This window comes from Tenrec ecaudatus, chromosome 5 (genome assembly GCF_050624435.1).
Source record: "Tenrec ecaudatus isolate mTenEca1 chromosome 5, mTenEca1.hap1, whole genome shotgun sequence".
NCBI classification, from domain to species: domain Eukaryota; kingdom Metazoa; phylum Chordata; class Mammalia; order Afrosoricida; family Tenrecidae; genus Tenrec; species Tenrec ecaudatus.
The window spans coordinates 23,347,477-23,356,448 of record NC_134534.1 but is presented as its reverse complement, the minus strand read 5'-3'; positions in this window follow the sequence as shown (position 1 = coordinate 23,356,448).

Here is an 8,972-nt window from a genome sequence, read left to right as displayed (position 1 = left end):
AATGAACTGGAATGGTGGTAACGAGGAGAGTAAGGCATCCATTCCATTTGTAAACAGACGTCCTCCTCCATGTGGGTACCTAACCCCCGCTGACATTAATGGGAGTGACACACAGGCAGTGATGAGCGAATCACCCCTTTCGTTTGTTCGCACTGACATTACTCCAGAGTTCATTTTTCAATTCCAACTTAAAACTGGTTGGCAACGTACCCTGTGGATTGATAACGGAAACATGAGATTCACCAAGTGAGCAAACTCCCCTGCTTCTCTCTGTGACGTGGGAAGCTAAACAATGCGTGGAAGAAGGATGTTCATTTTACCTTTTCTTTCTTTTCCTCCCATTACCCGCTCTATTTAAGAACCTCTTCATGCCTGTAAAATTCCCTTTCCTGGTTCATGTGAGAGAGTAATAAAATCATTATAGTTTTCCTTAGCCAAAAGGTACTTTAGAGACTAATCTTAATTTAGATCCAGAAACTGCTAAAGCAAATACATCAGCGTTGGGAAAGTGAATTAGAAGCGAGGTCATTTCTCTAATTTTTTAAAAGGTGTTGCAGATGGAAATTGCCTTAGGAGACATTTCTTGGTGCTGTGCTGACATTCCAAAGTCATCATTTCCCCACTATGACACGTGGGGTTTTAGGAGTCTACATTAGGAATGATTATTATTATTTTTGCTTACTGGTCTATACGCAGGCTAACATTCACTTACTTAAGTGGAACGAGGTTTTCAAGATGACGATGCTAAAAGACTCCCACCCGACAAGAGATAGAGGTGCCCCCCACATGACAACTTGTGCTCTTTACACAACATCCTGGAGAAAATATTTGCAGTTAGTCAACAACGTCTTCACACAGAAACAAGCCTTGTAAATGAGACCATCTTATGCTTTATTTACATACACCATATTTTTATTCAAATAGGGTCATACTTTTTTGCATACCACGCCACCACTCAGCACATCGTTTTCTTGAGTGCCCTCTCCTGATATTTTGGACATGCTGCTGTCTTCCGTTTCAGTTTCTGTTTTTATTTTCTGTGGAGCATCTTGACTGTGAAGTCTGCATTTGGTGCCTGTTGATAGGCAGGTTGGGCGCCCAGCAGTAGCCCCTCACCAGCAGACCTCCCAGTTCTAAATCAGCCCCTCCCTGCTCAGCAAACTACTTTCTCCTAAGCAGAAAGAAATCCTGTTTTTCGTCCTGGAATCAGTCCGGGCCAGAGTGGCTGGCCGCATCGCAGAAGCAAGCAGGTCTCTGCTCCTGGAGCCCCAGAGAGCCAGCCCTCTGCAGGGAGCGATGGCTAGGCCACGCGCATTCCCATTCTGCACCATTGCCCAGCGGAATCTCCCACCCGGGTACACTCAGCCAGCAAGGGTGACAGCCACGGGCGCAGAGGAGTTAGGCAGCCTTCCTTCAGACAACAAGGGTCCCCCCAGGGCCCCACGGAGCTGGGGAAACACACACCTGCACCTCTACTGTCCTGTGCTTCAGGTGCACAGTCTATGCATGGGCGCACTGTGCCAGAACTTTAAAATATGATTTTCTCATTTCTACCTGTTACATGTGTGTCTTTGTTGTGGCCATGCTATTTTCAAAAAAAATGGACAGAATAGTTCATAAGCAATGCAGTCGGTTTGTTCGTCTATTTTGGATGTTTTCAAAAACCACCCTCTTGATTCATGGATGGGAAAAGAAATGTTACCCTCGTGCGATCTCTCAAACACTGTGAGCATAAAATATATATCCCTGGGGTTTAATATAACGAGAACTCTTTCTTTTTTGACAAAAAAAATCTCCCTAGTAACAATAAAGATCAGATGTTAGTCACGATGAGGAAAATAGAAATAAAGCTCTTCTTGTGGACCAGACCATGTTACAAAGAAGGGTAAGATCGAAATCAAGAAATGGATTTGATTGATCATGATGGATTTGATTTATCATGAGTCTACTGAGATGGTTAAACACAAGAAGATTTGCTCATTCTCTCCTTTCTAAATACACTAAAATTGAGCCTTTCCTTTTTCTGTTAAATTCTTTTTTTCCTACCCACTGAAGAATCCCTGGTGTTTCTTTGGTGCAATTGTGAGCCAGCAGCTGTGAGAACCTTCTAGAACCTCTGGATATAGTGTTATGCAGTCTTTGTTATGAGAAGTCTACTTTGTAGGAGACTAGGATACCCGTTTTGGATGCACATCATCACTCTGTGGACATGATATGAAAAGGTTGCCAAGCGTACTTCCCCGCTTGGCAGATTCACTTGTCACACACAAAATATGTGAGGAAGTGCCATATTCTCCAAGAGGAATTCTGGTTGATTCTCTACGTCGGAATAAGAAAGAAGAAAACAGAGTCCCAGCTCCCAGCTACACCTTGTTCTTTTGATCCGCACTGCCTGGAGTGGCACACGCATGATCAATATGTAGTTTACATGGGATCTTTTCACAGTAGCCATGTTTAGTTCCATCCCCACGGCCATGGGGTATAGCAAAGCCAGCCTACTGTCATGAATAGAATATTATCTTGATCATTTAGCATAACTGTGGCTGATAGTTGAATCCTCTGCAATAATGTCTCTTGTCCTGCATCTTCCAATATAATGCAGATCTGCTTCTCATCAAGGAGTGGCACTTGTAGCTCCTCTTGAAACAGAGTGGTCTCTTGTGAGCATTTGACCAATAGATTATGGAGGCAGTAATCTTATGTGACTTCGGAGTCTACGTCATTACAGAAACTTTCAGCTGCAACACGAACATCGTACTCTCCAAGGACCCCCAGGATGCGAGGAATGACATGAGCAGAGGAAGATGCTAGGAAAATCCCCAGGTACATCAGCCTCCAGCTCTTCCAGCTCCAGACCTTGCTGGACGGTAAGCCCCAGAGAAACTCTGAGCAGGAACTGCCCTGCTGAGAGCGCTCCTGAAACCCTGACCCATAAAAACCACGAGAGCCCATAAAGTGGTTGTTCTTTTAAGCCACTAAGTTCTTATGTGATTTGTTCCATGGAAATAGCCAAATGGAACAATGGCAGATGCCGTTTCTGTCTCCCTTCTCAACCTGTGACCCTAGCCCCCAGTCATGCTCCCACACTTCATCTGATTTCTTTGCCCTTGAAAGCTAAAAACCAACAACAAAAACCCACATATGCAAACTCATTCAGCAGGAGCTGCTTTCACGGACTATGGTGCCATGTTGTTAGATGTTTTTTTTTTCTTGGTTAAGCTTTTCTAAGTTATTGGAAACCATTGGAAAAAACAACCTAAGAAAGGGAGATTGTATTGTCCTAAAAATCAAAGTCTTACAAGTTAGGACAAAATGTTAACATCTATGTACATGAATGAAATTGGTATCGAACATTTTCTACAGATCTCTTGCAGAGACGATTGTCAAGGGTCTGCTCCAGTGTCATAAATATGTGAAGATGCTTAAGGATTCTGTCTCCCAATTAAATAGCCGTAGTGCTATTCCCCATAGGGCATATAGTAATTTTACAAAACCCAAACTCACTGCCATTGAGTGGATGTCAACTCATAGTGACTCTGAAAGACAGAGGACAGCTACTCCTATGGGTTTCCAAGACATTTGCATCTTTATAGGACCAAACAGCCTCATCTTTCTCCCATAGAGCCACTGGTGAGTTTGGATCACTGACCTTGTGGTTAGCTGCTAACTGTTAGCACCTCACTAGATAGTCCACTACTGCCCCGGTGCTCCTTCTAATTCAACTCACTATGAACAAACTATTCCAAGTTTGTCCATCCCTACTCTTATCCCATTTCTAGCTAACACCTTGAAAGCTCTTGGCCTTCCCCATAGTTGCCCCAAGGCCCAGAACCAATTTGACTGGCCTCATAAGGTCTACGGCTTTCCCAGGATGCCCACAATGGCATTGGGCGATACAATCCTATATTCCTAGGAATTAACATTTAGTGGGCAAGACTAGACTGTATTTAATTATGTTGTACATAGGGGTGACTGTGACTCAGAACCTACTCGATAGAACTTAACAACAACAACCTGGGGAAGGTGATTAGTGTGGAGACAGAAGGAAAGAATCCCCCATCCCCACCTCAGAATGTCCTACGTGATTAGCAGCCAACTGTCTTCCTTTTGGTGCTGTGTCCCAAACAATCAAGTATGTGGATCTGGGAAGCAAGTGTCAGAAACAGGAGATGATTATCTTCTGTTACTGTCTATCTCAGAAACTCACTGATGAAATCAGTGTATCACACCTCATCAGTTACAATTCCTGTTCCCAGAAAGGACACATCCACAAGGGGGCACAGTCAAGGTTCCATTGACTAGGCTATAAGTTAATGATAAGAGAAGCTTCTGAGTAGCATGAAGAGATAGGTTTGTTTTCCCACGGTAGAGGCAGAAGATTATGCCTAGCATCCCAAGTACTCAGTAGAGGAGTTTGGAGTTTCCATAGCTACTGATAATCGAATGGTCATTTGAAGACTCCTGAAAATTGAATGTCCAATTCAAGTCCACCCAGGAAACAATTCAAACCAACCAATATATTGATTGAGGTTGGAGAAAAATAAAAACAGGAATAAAAGAAAGTCATGCTACATATTAGTTATAGTCACTGTCCCCATTATTTCATTTTCTAAAACACGGAGGTCTTTTAAAGTTTCCCAGAGATATGGGTGGGCTTCCAGTGAACTCTCATTGATTCTGTTGTGGAAGAGTTCCAGCAGCCAAGGCCAAATCAAGCACAGCTATGGCGTCCTTGCCTTTCCCCATGACTGCCCAGATTGATAATTACAGGTAGTTGTTGATTTACCCTGCATGAAAGATAATCTTTTATCTATTTAATGAGTACATTAGATCATTAGTCATACATACTACATACAAGTTTTGCAGTGAGTAATTTGCTGATGTGATCAGTATTTGATGTGCACTGTCATGTTAAATTTATGACTTATCATCTAAAAACTGCTATATAATTTTAGTTTTCTAAACTACATCAGGGGCTCAGATTGCCTAAAAATATACACCCAAATGCTGATTTAGGTGATAAAAATCTTTCAGTAAATTTGGGAACCAATGAGATGTTAGTTACCACAACATATTTGGGGGTGGGGGGTGGGGAGCAAAGAGGAAAGAAAGACAAGGACCACAGACAATCCTTCTAATTGTCTAGTTGCAAACACCACCCCCATTCTCAGGGATAATCTATATGTTTCAGATCCTTCCACAAGGGGGGTTATTGCCAAGCCAACAAAATTCCACCGTTACATAAGTCTTCATCATTTGCATAAATTTATCTGATTTATGTTGCTTTAAATGTATGCATTTATTACAATAAGAAGCCCTGTTGGTGTAGTGGTTACACACCTGGGCTGCGATCTGTGAGGTCAGCAGTTTGAAACCACCGGCAGCTCTGTAAGGGAGACAGGGCTTTCTATTCCTGTAAACTGTTATATTCCTGAAAACTCACGGGAACAGTTCCACCCTGTCCTGTCGAGTCCTGGGAGTCCGTAAAGACCCCACGGCAGTGAGTGCTCATGTATTAAAATATATTTGTAAGTGTGTATGTGGTGTTTTTAAGCCTCAAAGACTAATGAAAGTTGGATTGGTAAAATTACAGATAAGAAGGCATAATCATAATAACAAAATGTGTCTTCTATTAGTTCGAACTGACTAAGGATGAAGTCACTGGGAATGATGTCCAAAGGGAGTGGGAGAGTTCCTACACCACCTGCGAGTAAAGGCACGCACTGGTTTGATAGGACAACCTGGAACCTTTTACAGAAAAGGGATGGGAAGCAACCTACAGAGAAGTGTACTTTCGCCCCTGCTCTGCGTAGCTCTCTGGAACCACGATGTGATGGAGCAAATGATGTTTCTCCTTTTGACTCTCTGGACAGCCTAATGTATGTCTATGACACCTTGCGTTTATTTTCTCAATCTCATCACATTTCGCATTTGCTGTGCCTCTTATTGACCTGAAATTTCATCACCCCACAAAATTTTCTAGGGCCTCCTTCTAAGATAATCACATTTCTCTGAGTGAAACCTAGTCTGTCAATGTCCTTGGTGTGAGATAAATAGATTAAATGATCTAGGATAAATTCTTAAATCACAGTGACCTTGTTGTCTATATCACAGTTGCCTCTGTTGTAGCTTTGGTAAAATAGAAGCCTTTATTAATTTTCAAATATGTTAGTATATTTTCCCCAACAGTTTTATTGGCCAGTCATTTACATATCACTTAATTCAATGGTTCAATCATTCGATCATACCAAGGAGAATTGTACAATGACCCCACAGCGATTTTAGAGCATTCCGCCGGCCGTGGTTAAATTGCCTTTGAGATGAATTCCGTAATCGCAATCCATTCTAGTGCTTCCCTCCCCCCCATCTTCACAATTGTCTCCTGAAATACCCTCTCCCTCCCTGTCACTCACCTCCACCCCTGCATCCCTGTAATTCCTGTGTCAATTATGACCATCGTGCATCCCTCCTCCTGTGCTTCACGGATGGGAGACCCAACAGAAAACACCAACCAAAAGTTGCACTCAGGTGGTAAGGGTAAAAACATAATAGTATACAGACAGGCATTCAAATAATGTCAAAGAAGGAAACGATCCCAACCACATTCAAGAAGCCAGGGAAGAAATGCCTGTCATGGAACCAGCAAGAGACTTTGACCCCAAACAAATTCAGGTTGGGTCTGTAAGGGGTCAGCTGGCCAAGTGTGATCATGTGTAGTCAAGGTGACAGTGGCCTCTGCCTGAGAGTCAGGCTGTTGGGGACTCGTGCCTGTGGCTACAGTGGATCTGCCAGGGGCTGGGTCTGACCAGACCCTCTGCAGATGGGTTTGAGTTCCCACCATCCCCCATAGCCCTCCAGAAATTGGGTGTTCATAATTTTTTCTCTGATGCTTTTCTCCTCACCATATTTGAATTTTGCAATTGTCATCTTGCGCTAGTATATTCTGATTCTCTCTCATAATTTGCAAACTTTTCACTGTTGACTTTCATTATAATAAATTTAATTCAACAATCTGGTCTGTAGAGACTCTGTAGGACTTTAGCATTCAAGTTTATGTTTCTCTTTCAAATACTGACTAAATATTTAAATAATATGCAAATATATGAGCTAAACATTAGGCAAATAATTAATAAAAGTATTAGCTAGAATGGAATTCGTACAGATTCTCATGGCATGCCACTGTAGACCATTTTAAGATTGATCCAGATTGTCACTAAGTATCACCCATTGAATAGCTCAACCATTTATGAATCTGCCCAGGTGAACAATAACCTATCTTGTCTTGAAAATTCATACTTTATAATAAGCTCTCACGTCACAGTATATTGCTTAAAAAAATTAATGTTCTTTTTTTCTATGCAGAATAGAGAAGTACTTGTGAATTCAATTATGACTGATGATGATCTTTTAAAGCTAAATTAATCCCTTTGGAAATTTTGAAGAATGGTGAAAACTATTCTGATCAAGTTAGTAGTACGTTTCAAATGCTTTATAATGTGCATGAATTTTGATTCAGTGATTATTCGTCTAAGAAATTACTCTAAGGAAATAACCATGGATCTGTGTGAAAAACACAGCTTTGTGTATGTGCTAATAGAAGGAAAAATGGAAATAATTTAATGTTCAACTGTGGAGTTTCAGCTAGATGAAGTAAGGCATATCTAGAAGATGGATTAAATTTACTTATTAAAGTAGGTTCCAAAACCATTTAACTACGTGAAAAAAGGTGTTTCCATTATGGCAAGTGCATAAGCAGCTGACTGTCGTTACTGTTATTTGGTTAGAATTGTTGTGGGTCAAGACAACCAAAATGCTTCGATTATTAGATCAACGAGCTATATGTAACACTCTGTGGGGCTTAGTATTCGTATCTCTTTCCTCTCAAACATTAGCCCCTACTAGTAAAAGGTGTTATATAAACACACAGTGGGAAATAGACAATTAATAAAATCAGAATTAAAAGTAAACTACAGGCACCAAGGCATGAAGATCGAACAGCCTGTGTTTTTGTGAAGTTAGTCACATGAGGATTATTTAAAAATACTTTTGAGTTTCTATAAAGTTGTTGGAATCCAAGACATCTAGTTTTTATACTGGAAAGAATTATCATTAGGGGGATTTTTCTCAAGGTACAGCCAAGTGATAAACCTCATTATGCCTATAGAACCCAGGGATTGCCATTACCCTGCAAGGAATTCGAGGTAAAAATCCTAATTAATGAACCATAACTCTCTCTTTCTCAAGAGATCGAGAGAGCGAGAGAGAGAACACACAAAGTTAAAGCGTAAAAAGTGTGTCAACTTTGAAATAAACTACCTCTGAGAGACCAAGGTGGGGGGGTCTGGTGAAGAGAACCCTTGGGGATCCACTGATCCTGTTTTTGCCCTGTGACTACACATCAGCGTCCCTCCTGCATCCCAGTACCTGCCCTTTCTGGATCATCTTTTTATCTTGTTGCTATATTTTGACCTTGATTTCAGGCATTCTGATTCTGAGACAGGCCTTATTAAAAACAAACCAAAAATGGACTGACTTATTAGTATTAACTTATAATGGTGGGTAGTGTATTGCCATAATTTATTATTTTGTCTCATTATTTGGCTATATAATGTACACATGCCTAAAGAGCACATATCTAAAGGGTATAGTTGGATGTATTTTCCCAAAATGAAGAAGTATGTAAGAACCAGAATTCAGACCAACAAACACTCAAATGTCATAAGGACTGTAAGCTATAGTTTGGGTCTTTGCAAACATTTAAAATTATAATTTATAAGCAAAAATTAATTTCATAATAAACTCTGAAATTAAAAAAAAAGGAACATTCTGGTTCCTTGAAGCCCCTCCCCTTCCATTCCCTATTACCCACCCATCAGCATACAGACTCTCCTAACTGCTCAATTTATAAGAGAACTTGTATCAAAAGGCGGGCATGTATTGACTTTGAGTAGATATTGGACTGACCAAGTTGA